A 25227-nucleotide genomic window follows, 5' to 3' on the forward strand; every position below is an offset into this window, starting at 1 on the left:
CATACTTTATTATACTAAAGTATAATAAATCACTTCTGTGATTTCATACTTGGATATTTTGATTGTGTTTAATTGCATTTGAGACATATCTCTATGTCACTGTTAGTGAATAAACTAAGAGTCTCAAAATGCATTATTCCATAAATTATAGGAGTAAAAGCCCAAAGCATTTTTAGTGGAATAAACTTGAACAATAAAATGTGAAATACTCTATAAACATAAACCAATGCTTGAAGGCATGAATATTTTCTCCCTTGTTTATTTTTGCTTTTCTAGATAACAATCCATCTCTGATTTTATATCACTCCAGATAAAAATTAATTTATTTCTGGGTAATGTAACCTGTGAAATGATAGCATGAAGCTACTAATGATACCTCAGGAAGACATGATAATGATTTCTCCCAGGTGTTTGTCTACAGAAAACATCAGAATAGAGTAACGAAGAAGTGGATCTGATAAGCATTAAACGGTAGTGTTGCTTTTAGGCAGAAATAGCATGAATAATTTATCAACTGCATCAGTGGCTATATTTAGCTGTGTGCTATGAAGGTGAGCAGTTGGCCATGTGATCCTGTTGCATCACTGGAGCTCACAGCCACGAGCACTGGATCACTAGCTGTCCCAAGAGCTATTTTAAAACAGATGTGGCAATTTTTCCTAACACAGTGAATAAGAAATAATCAAAAGGTTGTGCTGCCTGAATTACAGACTTTATCTCAAGGCCGGGAAATGCTTCAGTAAAGGGATATGCCATAAAGAAGGCACATTATATCCTAAAGACTATTTTCTCCAGATTATAGATTTGAACCTTGCATTCAAATAACCTTCTCTGTGATCAGCAGTTCTCCAATATCTTTCAGTCACTTGTCCCCAACCTCTCTATAGGTACTTTGGTCCAAGAAACAAAGTACGAACTGAAAAGTATGTTCTAGAAGCAACCAGGCCATTGTTACTTTTTTCATTCTAAATATATGCTCTTTGATCCCATTGCTACCTGTTAGAGGTTAAGTTGTGTCCCTTAGAAAGACACATAGAAATTCTAACCCCAGAGATCTGTGAATGCAACCTTATTTGGAAATAGTCTTTGCAGATGTTATCAAGTTAAGATAAGGCCATTAGGGTGGGCCCGAATCCAATGTCTAGTGTCCTCATGAAGAAAGGAAAAAAGACTCAGGCTCAGACACACAGGGAGCATGCCAGGTGATGATGGAGTGAGCATTGAAGTGATGCTAAAAGCCAAGAAATGTCTGAGGTTTCTAGTAACACCGAAGCTAAGAGAAAAGCATGGACCAGATCCTCCCAGAGACCCTTCAGAGAAAGAATGTTCCTTGCCAATGCCTTGATTTCAGAACTTTGAGGTGGTACGTATCTGTTTCTTAAAACCACTCAATTTGTGGTGCTTTATTAAAGTAGCCCTAGGAAACTAATATGCTATCTAAATTTAGATCCTCAAAGTGTGGGACAATAAGGTAAGCAGCTTACCAAGGCAAACTAATTATACATGATATGGATATTCACCAAAGGTGCCAATGTCTCTACCCATCCATTAACAAAAAAAGCATGCTACAATTTAGGTTGATCTTGTTTGTCTCAGCTTATCCAGGAAACCCTGTTTCTATTTACTTTCTGGGCATAATAACTAATCAGCCTCCGTTCATTTTCAAAAATACCCCAGTTTGAATGATAAACAGTATCTTTCTACCTATGTGGACACTTTTACTTTTCACTTTCATGCATTGGTGAAGGAAATGGCAACCCACTCCAGTGTTCTTGCCTAGAGAATCCCAGGGACGGGGGAGCCTGGTGGGCTGCCTTCTGTGGGGTCACACAGAGTCGGACACTACTGATGTGACTTAGCAGCAGCAGCACACTATTAAACACTAAAAAATAATTCATTAAAAAAAAATTCAGCATTTACACTCAGTGCTTTTGATTTTTAAAAGGTGCCATCTAGTGTCAGAGTCAAAATCCCTTCGACACGGCAGCAAACTGAAGTTCCAAGTTCCAGGAGTCTGGGTCACTTTAGGGTTAACCTGCTCTGGGACCCACAAATTTGCATCTCCCTTACTTGGGTTGTATTCCTCAGGAAGTAATATTTCAGATTATTTAAACCACTTGAAATAGGCACTGCTAGTCATACCCCCAGCGCTCAGGGAAGAGGAGGAGGAGAAGAAATAGCAAGTAAATAGCAAGTCAATTTAAGTGTGGCAGGTGGAATATCCTGAACCTACAATTCATTTCATTTACTGCAGGGTGCTTGAGGCCAGCAGTGTGGACATCAAAATAGAGTCAGAGATACGGGGTTCCTCACTTTGTCATAAATCTTTCCTCATCTTGAAAAAGTCTGTCTTTGCCCTCAGTTTTCCCACTTGGGAAGTGAAGGCTATACTAACTGATTTTTAATTTTGCTAATGTTTGTTGGCTAATTAGAGAATTCTGGTGAGATGCCTTCAGCAGTATGAATAGCACTTTGTATGTTCCATGCCTTGATGATGGCCGACATAGAATTTACTGCTCAATGTGTTGGAAGGAAAAATGAATCCCTATTTCTTGTCAGTTCTCTGCTTGTTATATTACTAAGTCATACTTCTGGTGAAGTGAATATATATGAAAAATGACTCTATACAAAGTCTATAGATCTTTGTTCACTTTTTGTTAGCCTCTCCTCTATACTGTTTTCAATTTAAAGTAAAGCAGTTGGTGTCATTTTCTTTTAGTGATTGCTTTTAGCCTCATGTCTGATTTCTAAAGTTAAGATGAAGTTCACTGTTTCTTTCTACACTTACATGACTCTTATTTTAACATCTTTGGAAGATAGTAGGGGATGTTGCTGATGGCAAAAAGCATATTGGAAGTTGTTGGTATTGGGACATCACACTGCCTTAATACCAAGTGTTGGTGTGGGCAAGGTAGTCTAGTACTTAAGCTTGTAAACTTAAGTACCCTAGACTGCTCCTTCTCTGTGTTTGCACAGTACCCTGTGAATTGTGATACCATTGCAGTGACGGCATCATGATTTTGTTTATAGTTTTGTTTCTTCCACTGGATAATGGGTTGCAGAAGTTTGGGAACACATCTTATGCATATCTTTATCCTCAGTGCTTCCCAGATACTGAAAAATAGATGGCATTTAATGCACAGTTGTTGAATAAGTAAGTAGTAATTTTTCAAGGAACAATTGTCTGGTAATTTAATCAGCAGACTGGATGGGGGCTGTGTAATATGTCAACTTGGCTAGGCTCAACTATGTTTACAGGATATTCTTTTTCTAAATGTTTTCTTTTAGAATGATCCACAAAAGACATTCTTTGCATGAAATTTGGAGAGTGGAAGAGAAGCAGCACCCATCTTGTCTTTTAATGCCTAAGGTTGAACCAAGGTTGTCTGATATTTTTGTAGCTCATTTTTGCTTATCTGCTCTCACTTCTTTGGTATGGAGAAGCAGCCAGGCTTGAAACAACTTTGCCTGCCCTCAGATCCTCCTTGAGTTTCTGCCACTTGTATGTTACACTGAGCTTAGCACCATGATGAAGGGTGACAGTGTGTCCTGTGGAATACTCATATATTTAGTTCTGGAAGCATTGAGAATGAAGAACTGACACTGATTCCAGTCTGTCCTTGTGGATTCCAAATTACCCTAGCCTTCCCTTACACTCTAGCATCTTGCCTTCAGACAGCCTGTCTGTGGATCTCAGACTCCTGAATCAGATGCAGAGACAACAGCCTCACTGAGATGGCTTACCTCCCACAACTCAAGTAAGGTCAAATCTTTGTAACAAACATCTTTATACACACACACACACACACACACACACACACATACACACACACACACATACACACACAATATACTTATTGTGTATGTTGGTATTTATGTATATACATGGGCTTCTCTAGAGGCTCAGACAGTAAAGAATCTGCCTGCAATGCGGGAAACCTGGGTTCAATCCTTGGGTTGGGAAGATCCCCTGGGGAAGGGAATGGCAAACCACTCCAGTATTCTTGCCTGGAGAGTTCCATGGACAGAGGAGCCTGGCAGGCTGCAGTCCATGGGGTTGCAAAAAATCTGACACAACTGAGCAACTAACATTTTTACTCTCATGTGTATACACATCCTATGGAAGTTTGTGCATCTCCATCTGAATGCTGATTGAAACAGCTAGTCCATGAGAATATGAAGTAAGAAGTTGCCTAAAAGTCCTTATCTGTGTGTGTGTGTGTGTGTGTGTGTGTGTAGGTGTAGGAGTCCATAAGGGCACCATTAGTGAGGATAATGCTGGCTATTGGAACTAACATATTCATAAAACAAAATTCTCAGCAATTTAACACACTAGACATATTTTTCTTGCTCTGGGAAAGTCTAGTGTATGTATTCCTGCTTGGTGGAGAATGAACATACTCTTTTTTGGTACCTATTAGAAACCCAGCTTGAGGAGATTCTACTACCTTCAACAAGTACACCTTTGGTTTTTTGCAGCAACAAAATTCAGCTAACAGATGGGAAAAGAGACTAGAATATGCATATCCAGGTTAGAAGTGACACTCACCACTTGCTTATATTCCACTGGTGAGAATTAGTCGCATGGCATCACTTAGCAGGAAGTGGTAGTGCTTGGAAATGGGATTACTGATGAGGCACGTTCTCCCCAAGTACAACTGCATTGTAGAAGGGGACACAGACGTTTGAGGGAACAGAACTATCAATGCCACACAGAATCTTATGTAAAACATATTGATTAAATCAGAAAATACAATCATCTTTGATATTGAATTCCCACCTGGTTGTTGGTCTGCTTAGGAGAGAAAAAAAGAGAATCCATCTGTAAGGAGCCAGAGAGGAGGATCTGGCCAACCCCAGGATGGCTTATTCAATTGTATATTTCCTGAAGTGAATGGAAAGCAGCACAGCTTGCAGCCACTTTAGAGGGAGATCTGGCCCTTGGAGATCAAGCTAAAATTAGAATGCCCATTTGAAAATTCTACACTACCTGCCAACACCATTAACATGTAAATTCCATCTGAATGTGTCTTAAAGGTAGCTCACCAACTCCTGCTGCAACAGCTCCACTGTTGTTTGATCACTTTGTTCCTTGGAGTTGCCTGCTGCAGGTACAGACAGGTCTGGAGAAAGCAGTCATATACCAGCATTTGGTCCACCCTTTGAAATAAGTTGGCTGGCTGAGTTTACAAGCCTTTCTCCTTATTTCCCTCCAGATTTGGTACTTTGGTGCTGGAGTCAAAGTCAACTTCTACTTGAAATCCCATTCTGTATTCTTTAAATATGTTTTATTTTAAGCATTTTCAGTTTTATATATAAATAAGTGGTCATATATTTGCAATTTAGAAAGAAATCAACAACTAATTAGAACTCACATATGTTTATGTTTTCCCTCCATTTACTCCTTTGTATGTATAATTGGTTTTCCTTTTATTCTTTTTTTCTGATTTGATTTTCCATTTTGGCATTTTCCCCTTATATTTGTTTCACAGACTGAGATTTTGTGATCTAATACAAATCACAAAACTATCTGAGAGGCAAGATTTAGTAAGTATTGTGTGTAATTCAACATGCTATACATCTGCTGAAAATCTCTTTTGGCTAAAAGGAGCACGTCTGATAAATGCTCAACTTAATTTAGTGATACTTCCCTCCTTCCTAAAAAAGAAGAAACCACCATAACTACTATTTTGTACTTAATTCTAATCAACAAGGATGTCTGTTTGATGTTATCAAGATAAGTTGAGACCCAGAAGACAGTACTCTGCCATCTTAAAGTTTTAGGCTCTGACAAAGGGAATGCGTAGCCTAGACAGACATGTGAACTAAAGCTGAAATAAGTGTATTATTACAAGTTCAGGAAAGAAATAATCCAGTGACCAGTGGAGGTCTTTTAAAAGTCTAACAAAAGCTGAGACTCTGTGGAAGGTAAGGGCTGGGATCCTGAGCAAAGCTTTAAATGGTCTCACTTAAGACTGAACAGCAACACTATGACCACAGTCAAGACTTGAGAAATGGTCTTGGAAAAAGGAACAACAAGTGAAGTAAACCCAATCATGCACTACATTTCCCCTTGAGGTAGTTACCAGTCCATAAGGAGTGCAGAGCTAAAGGCTACAGATCAGAGCAGAAAGATTTGCCTAAGAGGATAGGCGATGAACTGAGTTTCCAACAGCCTCACGAAGGTGGGGACACTGAACTTGGAATCAAAACCTATAAGGGAAGGGGCTTCTAGAATTCCAGTGAGGCCCCCACAGGATCTGTGCTCTAGGATTAAGGTTAAAGAAGAAACTAACCAGCATACAGAAAAGATTGATACACCTTCAAACTGTATCCCAGCCTGATTTTAGATTACTTACCCTATTCTGAAAGTTTACAAGAAAGCAAAAGTTAATTCTATCTGGAAAAAGATAGCACTGGCTAGAGATTCAAATTATCTCCATAATTTTCATACACAATTATTACTTTACCAAGCAGACTAGAAGACGTTAACAAATGACTGAAAACCCAGAGAAAAAGATAATAAAATATAACTATGGGGCATTTAAATATTGGTGTTAATAGCTATAGACTTTAATGTGTTGTTCTGTTGCTCAGTCATACTTAACACAGGTATGATTAGTATGTCAAAGGAAAGAGATGAGAGAATAGGTAGCTTCCAGAGAACTGGAATCTATGTAAATATCGAATGGAAAAAATGTTTTAGTAAAAAATATAATAGTTAATTAAGGATACAATGGATGGTTTAATTACAGATTAGACACACGGAAGAGATCAGTGAATTAGAAAATAAATCAGTAAAACATATTGAGACAGAAAAAAGAAAAAGCAAAATTATTTGAATTAATGGAGGAACTGATTGGGACTCTGATAAAGAAAAAAGTAATTGATTCTAGAGTTGGAGATATTGGAAAGAGCTGGAAAGATTGGCTATGAACGGGTTGGTTGCTTGTTTTTGTAAAAACAATTTTTCAGAAGATTTGTTGTTGTTCAGTCACTAAGCCATGTCTGACTCTTTGAGACCTCATGGACTACAGCATGCCAGGCTTCCCTGTCGTTTTCTATCTCCCAGAGTGAGCTCAAACATTTCCATTGAGTCAGTAATGCTTCCCAACTGTCTCATCTTCTGTCACTCCACTTTTCCTCCTGCCTTCAATCTTTCCCAGCATCATGGTCTTTTTCCAATGTGTCAGTTCTTTGCATCAAGTGGCCAAAATATTGGATCTTTAACTTTAGGAACAGTTCTTCCAATGAATATTCAGTGTTAATTACCTTTAGAATTGACTGATGTAGGAGACATTACTTTGCCAACAAATGTCTGTCTAGTCAAGGCTATGTTTTTTCCAGTGGTCATGTATGGATGTAAGAGTTGGACTGTGAAGAAAGCTGAGTGCTGAAGAATTGATGCTTTTGAACTGTGGTGTTGGAGAAGACTCTTGAGAGTCCCTTGGACTGCAAGGAGATCCAACCAGTCCATTCTAAAGGAGATCAGTCCTGGATGTTCATTGGAAGGACTGATGCTGGAGCTAAAACTCCAATACTTTGGCCACCTGATGTGAAGAGTTGACTCACTGGAAAAGACCCTGATGCTGGGAGGGATTGAGGGCAGGAGGAGAAGGGGACGACAGAGGATGAGATGGCTGAATGGCATCACTGACTCGATGGACACGAGTTTGGGTAAACTCTGGGAGTTGGTGATGGACAGGGAGGCCTGGAGTGCTGTGATTCATGGGATCACAAAGAGTTGGACATGACTAAGCAACTGAATTGAACTGAATATGCTTGCAGTACAAAGGGACTCTCAAGAGGCTTCTCCAGCACCACAATTTTAAAGCATCAATTCCTAAGTGCTCAGCCTTCTTTACAGTCCAATTTATTGGAGGATGTGCTTTGCTTATTCGCTCAGTCATGTCCAATTCTTTGCAACCCCGTGGCCTGTAACCCACCAGGCTCCTTGGTTCATGGTATTCTCCAGGCAAGAATATTAGAGTGGGTTGCCATTCCCTTCTCCAGGGGATTTTCCCCACCCAGGGATCAAACCCAGGTCTCCTGCATTGCAGGCAGATTCTTTACTGACTGAGCCACCGGGAAGCAACCACAAAGTCATACCTAAATATAAAGACACAGAAATATAAAATATCACCAAATAGAAAAGATATGTACCTTGCAAACCTAAAGAAAGAACACATGCAACATCAGTTCCATCTTGTTCAGTCACTCAGTCGTGTATGACTCTTTGTGACCCCATGGACTGCAGCACACCAGACCTCTCTGTCTATCACCAACTCCTGGAGTTTACCCAAACTCATGTCCATTGATTCTGTGATGCCATCCAACCGTCACATCCTCTCTCCTCCCCTTCTCCTCCTGTCTTCAACCTTTCCCAGCATCAGGGTCTTTTCAAATGAGTCAGCTCTTCACATCAGGTGGCCAAAGGATTGGAGTTTCAGCTTCAATATCAGTCCTTCCAATGAACACCTGGGACTGATCTCCTTTAGGATGGACTGGTTGGATCTCCTTGCAGTCCAAGTGACTCTCTAGAGTCTTCTCCAACACCACAGTTCAAAAGCATCAATTCTTCTGTGCTCAGCTTTCTTTATAGTCCAACTCTCACATCCATACATGACTACTGGAAAAGCCATAGCCTTGACTAGACGGACCTTTGTTGGCAAAGTAATGTCTCTGCTTTTGAATATGCTGTCTAGATTGGTCATAACTTTTCTTCCAAGGAGTAAGCGTCTTTTAATTTCATGGCTACAGTCACCATCTTCAGTGATTTGGGAGCCCAAAAAATAAAATCAGCCACTGTTTCCACTATTCCCCCATCTATTTCCCATGAAGTGATAGGACCGGATGCCATGATTTTAGTTTTCTGAATGTTGAGCTTTAAGCCAACTCTTTAACTCTCCTCTTTCACTTTGCAACATACACATACACTAACATGAGAAGATAATGTTTTGATTTTAAAACAAGAAATATTATTAGTGATAAGAAGTTTCATTATAGTAAAATGGTCAGTCTATAAGGAAGAAATTATCAGTTATATATTTAATGCAAGTAATAATATAGCTAACATAGCTTTAAAATATGCAAAGCAAAATAGATATAATTTTTATAGCAAGAAAAATACATAAATTTACAATCATGGTAGGTTATTTTAATGCATTTCTTTAACTGGTAGAACATCCAAAAAAATCAGCAAATTTAAAAACTAAAATTAACAAACTTGACTTAGTAGATTTATATAAACACTGCCCACTACTTCCAAATAAATATACCTTACAACTACATATGGAAAACTTATTCATATAGACTTTTCATACAGCCAGTTTAAAATTAGAATCGTTCATCTCACATTCTCTGACAATTAAGTGCAATGAAGCAAAACAGATGCACTTAAAAGGGAGAAAACTCTTAATGTTTGAACTCATATATGTTGACGGTCCCCAGAGCCATTTTCAAGTTCAATGTTTTACTATGAGGACTCACAGAACTCAGCATATAGACGTATTCAAAGCTATGATTTATTACATACAGAACAAAATCAGCAAAGGGAAAGGTACTTAGGGCAAAATCTGGGGGAAATCAGGTGCAAGCTGCCAGAACTCTCTCTCAATGGAGTCACACATGATGCACTTAATTCCCCCAACAAATGTGACCACATGGTGAACTACTGCCAACCAGTGACTCTCATAGAGACTCAGTGCCTGGGGTTTTTACTGGGGGCTGGTCAGACCAGCTTCTTCCTATATGTCCCAAAATTCCAGACTTCCAGGAGGACAGCAGTTCATCAGCATAAACCATATTGTTTGTATAGACTAGTCTGAGTAAGCCACTCTTATCAGTTCTGAGAATGGTGGAAACTCCCCAGATGTAATTTCCTAGATGCTAGCCAAGAGCCAATTTTGGTTGTAGGCCTTTCAAAGGCTAGCAGTCAGATTTAATTCCTTTCTGTACACCATGGATCAAAGAAGAAATCATAGTGGGAATCAGACCATATATTTCATTATAATCATATCATTCACCTATGATGCCTCTAAAACCACTATTCAAAATTTGTTTCCAAATGCAAGTGTGAGAAATAAAAGAGGCTGAAAATCAATGCTGTAAGTATCCATATAAATATTAGAAAAATAATAAATTAAACTCAAAGAATAAAACTTCAAATACCTGCCGGGGTCCAGCCCCGGCTGATCCAGGGTATTCGAAGGGGAGACGGTGTCGGCGACCTATTCAAATGGTAATTAGAGATATAAAGAGTAATAGAATGAGGATAGCTCAGTAGGAAAATTCAGTGGAGAAAAGAAGCTGAGTAGCTTGGTTTACTCGGGAGACCAATAAAACTTCAAGACAAGAAGTTTGCACCACTTACATAGGCCGCAGGCGCCCTCTCGAATAGCAGAAGGTGCCTCACCCTAGACACCTTCTCAAGTGGGTCTTAGAAGCCCAGGCATAAAAATTAGTAAGCATGGTGGGTTCCGTGCTCCAGATGGAGACTCAGCTGGAAGTTAAAGGGAAGAATGACATGGAGACCAAGCGTTGGTGAGCAAGGCCCTTAGCTTTATTTTCAACAGGGGTTTTTATACCCTAAGTTACACATAGAGGATAATAGGGGATGCAAAGTCAGCAGTCTTTGATTCTTATCAAAAACCAGGGTTTCTTTCCTGCAAATTTATTGTATACAAATGGTTTAGGTGATTTACATCATCTTCTGGCCAGAAGGCCTATTAACATTTTATGACTCTTGACAATGACTTATCAACAAAGACTTATTTTCTCTAAGAGTAATTATTTTAAGGTTTGGCGCCATCTTCCGAAGATAAAATTGCATTCCTATAGGGCGGATGTGTAATGGGTTTACAACAAAGGAAAGAATTTATTACCTTAAGGGTCTAAAGTTACTAACACCAAGGCCACTGCTTATTTTTTCTACATACCAACTATTAATTAATACATATTCAAGGATACAATTCAGAGGATGTGAAAACTTGGCAACAATCATTGGCTCATCAATGAAATCCTTTACTAGTTTACTCTGACAGTTTCTAACTCTCTGAGAGGTTCTAAGCTATTTGAATATCTTAAGCTTCCTGTGCCTCTCGAGGCTGGGAGACTGTAAACAATCGTATGCATAGCTGTAGGAGTCCGGGTAAACTTGTCAGGCGAGTTAGAGAGCCATCTGAGGGGTTTGGGTTTAAACACTCCTAATTGCCCAGGAACTTCATTAATTGGAGCTGTAAGTTAACTCTTTGACAGAGAGAGTGAGATGGTGGTGGGGGACAGCCCCCAGTAAAGTCAGAGGTGAGAGCACAAAGCAATAAAGTAGGCAGACTCTGGTTTTTTGGGGGAAGATGCTTGAGAATATCCAGGGGGACTCCTGAGGCTCGATCCCGCCTTTGCGTATGCTGAGCCTCCTTCCTCATGACCTTTGTCACGAGTGGAATGCCTCACCGGCTCCCGGCAAATACCCATACAATAGAGACAGTCAACATAGTCAAAAATTACTTTTTTGGAAAGTTAAATAAAAATGAAAAACTCTTTGTAATTCACAAGATGGTGTGAATTAAAAACACCAGGAGTGAAAAAGGAAACATTATAGTTATTTTATTCATTAAAAGGATAACTAAAAAATATTATAACTAACTTTATATTAATAAATTTGAAAATTTAAATGAAACGGAACAATTCCTTGAAAAAAATACATCAAAAAATTGATACAAAAAAATAAAACATATTAGTCAAATATAAAATAAAAATAAATATATAATTTAAAAGCCATTCAATAAAATTGCTCCAGGGTTAGATAACTTTAGCAATGAAATCTACAAACTTTTCAGTAAGAGATAACACTAAATATGCATAAAGTCTTCTAGAGAAGTAAAAATGGAAGAAATATTTCCCAATTCTATTTATGAGTACAGCATAACCTTGATACCAGAACTTACAGAGACATTGCAAGAAAGGAAAATTACAAATGCAAAAATCCTAAACAAACTATTAGCAAATCAAATTTAGGAATATGCAAAAATGGTAGCATATCATAAAAAGTTGGGTTTATTCCCAGAATGCAAGTTTGGCTTAACATTCAAAAACAGCTGACATAATTCAGCACAGTTATGAAAGAAAAGAGGGAACCATATGATTCATTACATATATAAAAAGTATTTGATCAAATTTCAACACCCTTTCATTATGCACTGTTATATAACCAATGTAAGCTCAGGAGGATATTAAATTTGGCTAAATGGAGAGATGTTATTGATAGGAGAAGATATTATGGCAGGTGTTCTCTTGAAATTATCTATAGACATGTCCATTCTCTGTCATAGGAACAGCCAACTGATCAGCCAGAGATGCAGGACTTCCCCTGTCATCCCACACACCAAGGAACTTCATGTTCACCTTTTTAGCAGTGCTCTTTGTGGGAAGAAAATTCTTCCATAAAACTATACTTGTCCTACATTTGTGTTACTTAAGATGGGAATAAAGCAACAGGCTTATGAACACATAGGTTCATGTTAGTTTATCAGGGTAGCTAAGTCCTTGGAAGCAGAAAATAGGATTGAGAGAAGGGATTAGGGGACAGAGACATAGGAAAGCAGAGTGACAAGAGATTTGGGAGAGTCCAGATTCCAGAGACCAGGCTCTGTTTGGGGTGTCAGACTCATTCAGGTCACCAGGATGTCTTCCCGGGCAAAATCAGAGAAAGATATTTGAACAGAAAGACAAGGAGAAACAATAAAGACAAACCTTAAAATAAACCCCAAACTTGAAAACTACACTGGGAAAAGATATCTGAATGACAGGAAACCCAAAGACCTTAGGGTTGAATTGACTTCCTGAAGGTTATAAGGTCAGTCAGTGGCGGAAAGAAAATGCCCTGAGTCATTGACTGCTTTTTCCTTCATAATAAAACAAAAATAGGCAGCTTTCTATCTTCATGTCCTTTATACTACTTTGACAGCTGACTCTTTCACTATAGAAGTAGATAATTTAAAAAAGCTCCTACTTTAAATAGAAAATGAAGCACTTTAGATAGCATTTAACTGTTTTTGGTTATTTTTATTAACAAATGCAGAAAACAACCGTTTGTGAAGATGAAAGAAATGAAACCTTAGTAAACATTCTGTACCATGTCTTTATCTTTGCTCTTAGACTCTGTACTCTTTGAGGAAAAATACTTAAGATAATTTATCTTTCTTTCTACTTCATTGTATTACACAGGGTTGTATGATTTTAGTAATATATGCTTATTAAGTGAAAAAAGGAAAATGTATGCTTTATAAAGTCACAATAACCCCTGCTATCATCGCTGTCAGATTTCTGTTTCTATATATACATCTAATAATAGAAGAGTTAAAAATCAAGGCCAAAGATTCAATTTGACATCATTTTGGCAGAGACTTGGGCTCCAAAATCACTATGGATGGTGACTGCAGCCATGAAATTAAAAGACGCTAGCTTCTTGAAATAAAAGCTATCATAAAACTAGACAGCATATTTAAAAGCAGAGACATCATTTTGTTGAAATAGGTCCATACAATCAGTTCAGTTTAGTTCAGTTGCTCAGTTGTGTCCGACTCTTTGCAACCCCATGGACTGCAGCATGCCAGGCTTCCCTGTCTATCACCAACTTCAGGAGCTTGCTCAAACTCACATCCATCGAGTCGGTGATGCCATCCAACCATCTCATCCTCTGTCGTACTCCTCTACTACCGCTTTCAATCTTTCCCAGCATCAGGGTCTTTTCCAATGAGTCAGTTCTTCACATCAAGTGGCCAAAGTATTGGAGTTTCAACTTCAGCGTCAGTCCTTCCAATGAATGTTCAGGACTGATTTCCTTTAGGATGGACTGGTTGGATCTGCTTGCAGTCCAAGGGACTCTCAAGAGTCTTCTCCAGCACCACAGTTCAAAAGCATCAATTCTTCAGCACTCAGCTTTCTTTAAGGCCCAACTCTCACATCCATACATGACCACTGGAAAAACCATAGCCTTGACTAGACAAATGTTTGTTGGCAAAGTAACGTCTCTGCTTTTTAATATGCTGTCTAGGTTGGTCATAGCTTTTCTTCCAAGAAGCAAGCATCTTTTAATTTCATGGCAGCAGTCACCATCTGCAGTGATTTTAGAACCCCCCCAAGATAAAGTCAGCCACTGTTTCCACTGTTTCCCCATCTATTTGCCATGAAGTGATAGGACCAGATACCATGATCTTAATTTTTTGAATGTTGAGTTTTAAGCCAGCTTTTTCACTCTCTTCTTTCACCTTTATCAAGAGGCTCTTTAGTTCCTCTTCACTTTCTGCCATAAAAGTGGTATCATCTGCATATCTGAGGTTATTGATATTTCTCCCAGCAATCTTGATTCCAGCATGTGCTGCATCCAGTCTGGCATTTCGCATGACGTACTCTGTATATAAGTTCAATAAGCAGGGTTACAATATACAGCCTTGACATACTCCTTTCCCAATTTGGAACCAGTCTATTGTTCCATGTCCAGTTCTAACTGTTGCTTCTTGACCTGCATGCAGATTTCTCAGGAGGCAAGTAAGGTGGTCTGGTATTCCCATCTCTTGTAGAATTTTCCAGTTTGTTGTAATCGACCTACTCAAAGGCTTTGGCATAGTCAATAAAGCAGAAGTGGATGCTTTTCTGCAATTCTCTTGCCTTTTCTCTGATCCAGAGAATGTTGGCAATGTGAACTCTGGTTCCTCTGCCTTTTCTAAATCCAGCTTGAACATCTGTAAGTTCACGATTCATGTACTCTTGAAGTTTGGCTTGGAAAATTTTGAGCATTACTTTGCTAGCGTGAGAGATGAGTGTAACTGTGTGATAGTTTGAGCATTCTTTGGCATTGCCCTTCTTTGGGATTGGAATGAAAACTGACCTTTTCCAGTCCTGTGGCCACTGCTGAGTTTTCCCAGTTTGCTGGCATATTGAGTGCAGCACTTTCACAGCATCATCTTTTAGGATTTGAAAATGTTCAACTAGAATTCCATTATTTCCACTAGCTTTTATTGCAGTGATGCTTCCTAAGGCCCACTTGACTTCACATTCCAGGATGTCAGACTCTAAATGAGTGATCCCACACAATCGTGGTTATGTGGGTCATGAAGATCTTTTTTGTATAGTTTTTCTGTGTACTCTTGCCACCTCTTAATATATTCAGCTTCTGTTAGGTCCATACCATTGCTGTCCTTTATTGTGCCCATTTCGCATGAAATGTTCCTTTGGTATCTCTAGTTTTCTTGAAGAGATCTCTAGTCTTTCCCATTCTATTCTTTCCTCTATTTCTTTGCACTGATCACTGAGGAAGGCTTTCTTATCTCTCCTTGTTATTCCTTGGAACGCTGCATTCAAATGGGTATATTTTTCCTTTTCTCCTTTGCCTTTCACTTTTCTTCTTTACAGAGCTATTTGTAAGGCATCCGCAGACAACCATTTTGCCTTTTGCATTTCTTTTTCTTGGGGATGGTCTTGATTACTGCCTCCTTTACAATGTCATGAACCTCTGTCTGTAGTTCTTCAGGCACTCTGTCTATTAGATCTAATCCCTTGAATCTATTTGTCACTTCCACTGTATAATTGTAAGAGATTTGACTTAGGTCATACCTGAATGGTCTAGTGATTTTCCCTACTTTCTTCAATTTAAGTCTGAATTTGGCAATAAGGAGTTCATGATCTGAGCCACAGTCAGCTACAGGTCTTGTTTTTGCTGACTGAAAAGAGCCTCTTCATCTTTGGCTGCAAAGAATATAATTGACCTGATTTCAGTATTGACCATCTGGTGATGTCCATGTGGAGAGTCTTCTCTTGTGTTGTTGGAAGAGGGTGTTTACTATGACCAGTGTGTTCTCTGGACAAAACTCTGTTAGCCTTTGCCCTGCTTCATTTTGTAATCTAAGGCCAAATTTGCCTGTTACTCCAGGTATCTCTTGACTTACTATTTTTGCATTCCAGTCTCCTATGATGAAAAGGACATCTCTTTTAGGTGTTAGTTCTAGAAAGTCTTGTAGGTCTTCATAGAACTAATCAACTTCAGCTTCTTCAGCATTACTGATTGGGGCATAGATTGGATTACTGTGATACTGAATGGTTTGCCTTAGAAATGAACATAAATCATTCTTTCATTTTTGAGATTTCACCCAAGTACTGCATTTTTGACTCTTTTGTTGACTATGAGGGCTACTCCATTTTTTTCTAAGTGATTCTTGCCCACAGTAGTAGGTATAATGGTCACCTGAATTAAATTCACCCGTTCCAGTCCATTTTAGTTTTCTGATTCCTAAAATGTTGATGTTTACTCTTGCCATCTCCTGTTTGACCACTTCCAATTTACCTTGATTCATGGACCTCACATTCCAGGTTCTTATACAATATTGTTCTTTACAGTATCGGACTTTACTTCCATCACCAGTCACATCCACAACTGGGTATTGTTTTTGCTTTGTCTCCATCTCGTCATTCTTTCTGGAGTTATTTCTCCACTTTCCTCTAGTAGCGTATTGGGCACCTACTGGCCTGGAGAGTTCATCTTTCATATCTTTTTGCCTTTTCATACTGTTCATGGGGTTTTCAAGGCAAGAATACTGAAGTGGTTTGCCATTCCCTTCTCCAGTGGACCAGGTTTTGTCAGAACTCTCCACCATGACCCATCCATCTTGGGTGGCTCTACATAGCATAGCTCATAGTTTCATTGAGTTAGACAAGGCTGTGGTCCATGGATCAGTTTGATTAGTTTTCTGTGATTGTGGTTTTCAGTCTGTCTGCCCTCTGATGGATAAGAGGATTATAGAAGCTTCCTGATGGGAAAGACTGACTGTGTGGGAAACTGGGTCTTGGGGGATCTTTCAAACCCTGGGAGTGAATCCAAGTCTCCCGCATTGCAGGCAGATTCTTTACCAGCTGAACCACCAGGGAAGCACCCATATAGTCAAAGCTATGGTTTTTCCAATAGTCATGTATGGATGTAAGAGTTGGACCATAAAGAAGGCTGAATGCCAAAGAATTGGTGTTTTTGAATTGTTGTGCTAGAGAAGACTCCTGAGAGTCCTGAAGGAGTCAGGAAGACTCCTGAGAGTCCCTTGGACAGCAAGGAGATCAAACCAGTCAATCCCAAAGGAAATCAGTCCTGAGTATTCATTGGAAGGACTGATGCAAAGCTGAAGTTCCAATGTTTTGGCCACCTGATGAGAAGAGATGACTCATGGAAAAGACCCTGATGCTGGGAAAGATTGAGGGCAGGAACAGAAGGGGCAACAGAGGATGAGATGGTTGAATGGCATCACCAACTCAATGGACATGAATCTGAGCAAACTCTGGGAGATATTGAAGGACAGGGAAGCCTGGTATGTTGGAATCTATGTGATCTCAAAAAGCTGGACATGACTTAGTGACTGAACAAAAGCATTATTATATTTATTGTAGGTAGGATAGCTAAGCATGTCCCAACTCAGAATAAATAATAAACATGTGTTACTAAAAGGAATGGCAACCCACTCCAGTATTCTTGCCTGGAGAATTCCATGGACAGAGGAGCTGGTGAACTACAGTCCACAGGGTTGCAAAGAGTTGGACACGACTGAGCAACTAACACTCTAAAGAGAGCTGATTGACTAAACTTGAAGTAAAAAATTAAAAAGGGCCAACACGCATGTCTAGCTGTTATTCTACTCTCCCATGGATTGGCAGCTACAGAGGATGTGGAACGATGTCCACTCTGCCTCCTTTCTCTTCACTCCAGAGCCTCAACCATCAATACATTTCCCCTGGTTTGAGCAAACTCCGGGAAATGGTGAAGGACAGAGTAGCCTGGCATGCTGCAATCCATGAGGTCACAAAGAGTCCGACATGGCTTAGCGACTGAACAACAACAAGGATATGTTAGTTACTAGTTTGTACCAGCTGAATATCTGCCCTGCCTAGGTATTCACCATGTAGATGAAAAACTTGCTGTTACCTCTCAGGTTCTCCCTATGTCCTTCTAAAAACCATATCCCATTCTTTCCTTTCTAATTCATAATGATTACTCTGATTTTTGTGTTTACTTTACTTTATAGACTTATTAAGTATGTGACTGTACCTAAATAATATAGTGTTTAGTTTTTCCTATTTCTAAACTTTTATAAATGTAATCATCGTATATATATATATATATATATATATATACACACACATATTCATTTTCAACTCTGCTTTTTTTCTTCAATTTTGTTCTTGATATTTATCTGTGTTTTTACGGATAACTGAAATGCATTCAATTCCCCTGATACATAGTAAGCTATCATATGATTATTTTGTATTTTTCCCATTCTGGTGTGGATAGGCATTTGTACATGTCAAAGTGTTTCTCTAGGTATTTCCTAGATATTCCACCAGTGGAATTTTTGAGCTGCATTCACTAAAAGAAACCAACTTTATTAGATAATGCTAGATTGTTTGCTGAAGTGATTACACGCTACCAGGAGTGCTTAAGTATACTGGTAACTCCATATCACTGACAACACTTAATTTTTGCAAATCTGGTAAGAAGAGAATGTACTGTGGTTAATTTCTCTGCCCACTAATGAGTTAGAGTATCTTTTCACATGTTTGTTTCTGTGATGTATCACAGAGACTTCCTCGATGACATGGCTCTTAAAGTCTTTTGTCAATCTTTTTTGTGGCATCTAATGATTTTTAGAGGCTTCTCTGGTGGCTCACTGGTAAAGAACCTGCCTGCCAATGCAGGAGGCATGGTTTCTATCCCTGGGTCAGGAAGATCTCCTGGAGAAGGAAATGGCAACCCACTCCAGTATTCCTGCCTGAGAAACCCCATGGACAGAGGAGCCTGGTGGGCTACAGTCCATGGAGTCAGTCAGGCACAACTTACCGAATGAGCACACAATATTTGATTTTTTTTCCTTAAATTTCCTTAAATTTTTAGAATACTTACTGTTTAAATGTTGTTTAAATGTTATTTTAATGCCATCTTTTAAACTAAATTATACATTCTACCTGGTTTTGCTCATATATTGAAATGCAATGAGCCTTTAAAAATGTATTTTATACTCAGAAAACTTGCTAGATTCTTGTTTCTAATATTTTATATGTATTGTTGCTCAGTCATTCAGTTGTGTTCTACTCCTTGCAATCCCATGGACTGCAACACACCAGGCTTCACCATCCATCACCAACTCCCAGAGTTTACTCAAACTCATGTCCATTGAGTCAGTGAAGCCATCCAACCATCTCGTCCTCTGTTGTCCCTTTCTTCTCCTGCCTTCAATTTTTCCCAGCATCAAGGTCTTTTCCAATGAGTAAGCTCTTTGCATCAGGTGGCCAAAGGATTGGAGCTTCAGCTTCAGTCCTTCCAGTGAATATTCAGAGTTGATGTCCTTTAGGATTGACTGGTTTGTTCTCCTTGCTCACCAAGGGACTCAAGAGTCTTCTCCAGCACCACGGTTCACAAGCGTCGATTTTTCAGTGCTCACCCTTCTTTATGGTCCAAATCACATCCATACATGGCTACTGGAAAAACCATAGCTTTAACTATACAGAACTTTGCCAGCAAGGTGATATCTTTGCCTTTTAATATACTGTCTAAGTTTGTTGTAGATTTTCTTCCCAGGAGCAAGTGTCTTTTAATTTCATGGCTGCAATCACCATCTACAATGATTTTGGAGCCCAAGAAAATCAAATTTGTCACTGTTTCCACTTTTTCCCCATCTATTTGTCATGAAGTGATGGGACTGGATGCCATGGTTTTAGTTTTTTGAATGTTGATTTTGAAGCCAGCTTTTTCACTTTCCTCTTTCACCTTCATCAAGATGCTTTTTAGTTCCTCTTTACTTTCTGCCATAAGGGTGGTGCCATCTGCATATCTGAGGTTATTGATATTTCCACTTGCAATCTTGATTCCAGCTTTTGTTTCATCCAGCCCAGCATTTCTCATGATGTACTCTGCATATAAGTTAAATAAGCAGGGTGACAATATACAGCCTTGACGTACTCCTTTTCCTATTTGGAACCAGTCTGTTGTTCCATGTCCAGTTCTAACTGTTGCTTCTTGACCTGCATACAAGTTTCACAGGAGACAGGTCAGGTGGTCTGGTATTCCAGTCTCTTTCAGAATTTTCCACAGTTTGTTGTGATCCATACAGTCAAAGCATAGTCAATGAAGCAGAAGTAGATGTTCTTCTGGAATTCTCTTGCTTTTTCTATGATCCAGTGAATACTGACAATTTGATCTATGGTTCCTCCTCCTTTTCTAAATCCAGCTTGAACATCTGGAATTTCTCAGCTCATGTACTGCTGAAGACTAGTTTAGAGAATTTTGAGCATTATTTTGCTAGCATATGAGATGAGTGCAATTGTGCAATAGTTTGAACATTCTTTAGCATTACCCTTCTTTGGGATTGGAATGAAAACTGACCTTTTCCAGTCCTGTGGCCACTGCTGGGTTTTCCAAATTTGCCACATACCTTGTGACCAAAGACATGAAGTTGCTATAGCTTGACAGCTATTTTTCCAAATGTGAAACTATTAACTTGACAGTATAGTTTTATATTTCAGAATCTTATGACATTTGTCCAAAAGATTAAACATCTCCAAACTGAATACATTCAGTCATTCATTATTTATCAAACCTGTACTGACATCCTACTTCTAAAGGAGATACAGATAGACAGGACTAACCTTGTCTTTAAGAAGTCAGTAATCTGATAAGATAGACATGGATATTAACAATATAGAGAGTTAAGAGCTTGGACAGAGGTAAATGCAGAGTCTTGTGGGACCATTTAGAAAGAATCCATGTTTTTTTAATTCAAGGAAAATTTCCTTGAGGGAAGGTATTAAGATATAAAGCCTTTGTAACTGGGACTAAGGATTCGTTTGGGACGAAGGATTAAGCCTTTGTCCATGGCAACTTTACTGTAGGAAACTCAATTTGTGAGATTTCTCTGCCAGCCCTAGAACTTATCTTGGTTGGAACACAGCCCTTGCCTGGTGACAGCGTGGCATGGGAGGGATGAGAAATGAAGCCAGACTCAGGAAGAGGAAGTAAGGCAGAAGCTAATAATCTCTCATGTTTGTCTGATGGTGCCTTCTGTTATGCTGTGGTTTGTGTTCACAGAGTTATTTGTGAGGGTTAAATGAAATACGTGTCAATTTCCTGAGGAATTCTAAAGATTGGTTTACTTCCTAATGAACGATTGCTCTTTTCTCAGGAAAGTTATGTTTTTGTCCATTAGGATTTAAATATTCAAAATATGTTTGCTCTGACTGATGGAAGCATTCAGTTCAGCAAGCACTTCTTGAGTACTTCAGGGTGTCTGTGAGCCAGAAGTATACAGAAATGAAAATGCCTCTGCCCCAAAGGGGCTTCAGTGCAGGCATGGATGGAAGGTGTAAACATAAGCTGTGTGATTTGTGGCTGCCAAGACAGGCTAAGAGGGCTCAGTGCCCCTACCCTGAAGCCTCGGGGCTTCAGATGCCTCTATCAGCATCCCTAAATCCTCCAAACGAACATTTGGTCAAAGTAAGTCAGTGTGTTTATGGAGCAACCACAACTTACAGGCAGTTACTCCAGCCTCAAATATCCCCAAATACTTCTAGCAGATGACTCCACCAGTGTCCCATCCTACCAGAGTGAGAGGTGCCACAAAATATTTACAGGAGGGAAAGGAATCTGGGGAGGGATCCCATAGAGATGATCTCTGAAGTTGATTTTGAAAGACCACAAAGGAATTGCACACCAGGTAGAAAGGATCAGTTGTGCTTTAGAGGACAACACAGATACAGAGAGATTTTGCAGGGTTTGGTGCTCCAGCGTGGGTGGGAGAGGGTCATCATTTGGAGAGACAAAGAAATCAGAACACACAGAGGGAGGGCAATATACTCAATGCCAAAATTTTGGACTTGATATGTAAGTAGGAGGGAAACATCTAGCAGTTTTAATTACCTAATATCTAAGAAAGAATGTTTTGGTGGCAGTGTGGGAACTGTCCTGAAGGAGGAAGAGGGACAGATCAAGGCCAGTGGGTAAGAGCCACGGCCAATCAATTGGTATTAAGTTCCTTAGGTCTCTAATTCATACTCACCTTAAATGCTTCGAAGCATTTTTAGCATATGGTTCAGACCATTCTGCCTTGCCAGATTCTTCTCAGAATACTGTTTATTTTCGTGCTGTTCCTACCTCACAATAATAGTTACTGGTGGGGTTTCACATCTTAAAGCCATTTTACAGCAATCTTAGTTTTCACAGTCATTGCCAATTTGGCAGAAGCAAATTTTGAGGCCATCTTGCTGGATTTGTGTTTTAATCAATGTGGTTATTTCATGACAGGAAATAGATCTTGTGCCTTTTTTTTTTTTTTTTTTTTTTTGTATATAAGGCATTTAAAAAGCAAACAGTCATTTAATAAGATAATGCAACAGGAGCCCTGCCTGCTTCAGTGGTTAATGAATGTGGCCGGAGTCTTTCCAAACCAGCAACTCTGAGGAGGAGACAAACAGCAATGTTTAAATAATGGTGAACTTTGAAGACGAAATTAATGGGGTGGAGAATTGCTACTTTTAAGTTGAAAGAATCTCATAACCACCTCCACAATCAATTTTTATTCAAAATGATTTTTCTGATTGAAGGAATTGAGACATTCTTACATATATACAGCCTTTTTCTCCCTCCCTCCCTGCCTCTCTCTCTCTCTCTCTCTCATACACACACACAGGAAACTTACAGAAGCTAATTTCCACAGAATGAAAATATAGTGTGTTCCCTGGAATTATTGACCACAGTTAAATCCACCCCAAGCAATTTCTTGTATTTAACCTTCATCTTCCAAGCCTCGGCCCCAGACACAAAGCAATATTTCCTCCTGACACAGTTTACTTCTTTCAGAACCTGGAAGAATGATGTAAATAACTCCACCAGCACTGTGGTTTTTACTGAGCCTGAGCATTAAACATTTCATCACCGATTGCCTTTAGTACCTGTGTGTACATTGGAGTTTTTGTCCCCTAATTGTTTGTAATTATAGTCCTTTCATGCTTTCTAAGAATTCAAAAGACAAAGTGAATAGACAGGAGTAGTTTAAACCTAGACTCTATACCAAACAAAGGTATTAGAAGGTCAGGTATATGCAACTGAGGCACACAGTGGTGCAGTCGATACACTGTGCAAGTCCAGATGCCATTTACCTAGACTGCAGTAGACCAGTGCTTTGACAGTCTTCGTGAGGTAGAGCAGTGGGAGAGTGGTCCTCTGCTGTGTGCATGCCGCCTTACTGAAACTCACTGCGCGTGAGAGTGGTCAGTAATGGGAGTGTATTGTGCTCATGAACAGAAGGGAGGCAGAAATGACGGTGGGAAACTGATGCTGTTGAATAGCCAAGGTTGAGCCTAAAATCTGCAAATAATAGTATATTTATCTCCATTTCAGGTTGTTTTTAAGAACATCTTGGAAACATTTTTTTCTTCCTTTTAACCATCTCCCATGACTCAGTTTGGAAAAGTATTTGTGAGTCTGGTGTGCAATGTAATAGCCAACAGTCCGGCTAAATTAAAATGATTCCTATCAATTATTGAGTGAATACATATGGGATTCCCTTGACAAGGAAGTGCTTTCTATTGAAGTTTCCAATAGGTTTATTGTTCGTGGGGAGTCAGAGGTGTAGAATAAGGGGGAGGCTTGTTGAGCTGCAGCTAGAAATTTCCCTTGGAGGCATTTATCATATTTTAGGGGCTGATCTCAACTTTTGAGGGCCAGAATGTTAATTTTTGTGAGTTCTTCTATCTCTGAGGGATAAATTTACATTTGTAAGTATCAGGGAAATATATATACATATATGATACACATATTTATTTACATTTTATCTATAAATATATACTGCTAAGTCTCTTCAGTCATGTCCAACTCTTTGCGACCCCATAGATGGCAGCCCACCAGGCTCCCCCGTCCCTGGGATTTTCCAGGCAAGAATACTGGAGTGGGTTGCCATTTCCTTCTCCAATGCATGAAAGTGAAAAGTCAAAGTGAAGTCGCTCAGTCGTGTCCAACTCTTAGCGACCCCATGGACTGCAGCCCACCAGGATCCTCTGTCCATGGGATTTTCCAGGCAAGAGTATACTACATATTATATATTTATATCATTTATAAAATGGGGCTTCCCTGATAGCTCAGTTGGTTAAGACTCCACCTGCAATGCAGGAGACCTGGTTCAATTCCTGGGTCAGGAAGATCCTCTGGAGAAGGGATAGGCTACCCACTCCAGTGTTCTTGGGCTTCCCTTGTGGCTCAGATGGTAAAGAATCCACCTATAATGTGGGAGACCTGGGTTCGATCCCTGGGTTGGAAAGATCCCCTGGAGAAGGGAAAGGCTACCCACTCCAGTATTCTGGCCTGGACAATTCCATGGACTGTATTAACCCATGGGGTCCCAAAGAGTTGGATACAACTGAGCGACTTTTGCTTTCATTTATAATAGAATATATATGATATGATGGAATACACATAATGCATATTACACATTACTGTATATGTTATATAAATCTATTTGTGTCTATGTACATTGTCTAGAAACACATACAGATATACAGATTTTTCTCAACTTACAATGGAGTTATATCCTGATATCATAAATTGAAAATATTGTAAGTCAAAAATGCATTTCATACACCTAATATACTGGACATCATAGCTTAGCTTACCTACATCAGCCCGCAGTCAGATAGTCATCTAACATAAAGCCTATTTTATAATAAAGTGCTGACTATCTCATGTAATTTATCGAATACAGTACTCATTGCAAGAGAAAAACAGAAAGGTTGTAAATGTATCAATCATTTGCCCTCACGAGCTTGCAGCTGACTAGGAGCTGCAGCTCACTACCCTGCTCAGTACCACTAGCGTATCGTAACGCACATCCCAGGAAAAGATCAAAACTCAAAATTCAAAGGACAGGTTCTACTAAATGTATATTTCTTTGATGTCATCATAAAGTCAAAAAAATTTTTAAGTTTAACCATCCTAACTAAGGGACTTTTTGTATTATATGTAGATTTGTTTGTATATATACAAACAAATTTGTTTGTTTGTATACACACATATCCTCCTGTTGAAAGAGCCATATATACTTGCCCTGTAGTCAAATCACATAAAGTTGGTTTTATGTGAAGGTTATTTGAGCTCAGAAGAAGGAAGGTTAATATATGGTTTCAATGAAAGAAACACCTCTCCACAATAAA

Source organism: Bos grunniens, chromosome 9, assembly GCF_055505025.1.
Source record: "Bos grunniens cultivar Pamir isolate PY7600 chromosome 9, Bosgru_T2T1.0, whole genome shotgun sequence".
In the NCBI taxonomy this organism is placed as follows: Eukaryota; Metazoa; Chordata; class Mammalia; order Artiodactyla; family Bovidae; genus Bos; species Bos grunniens.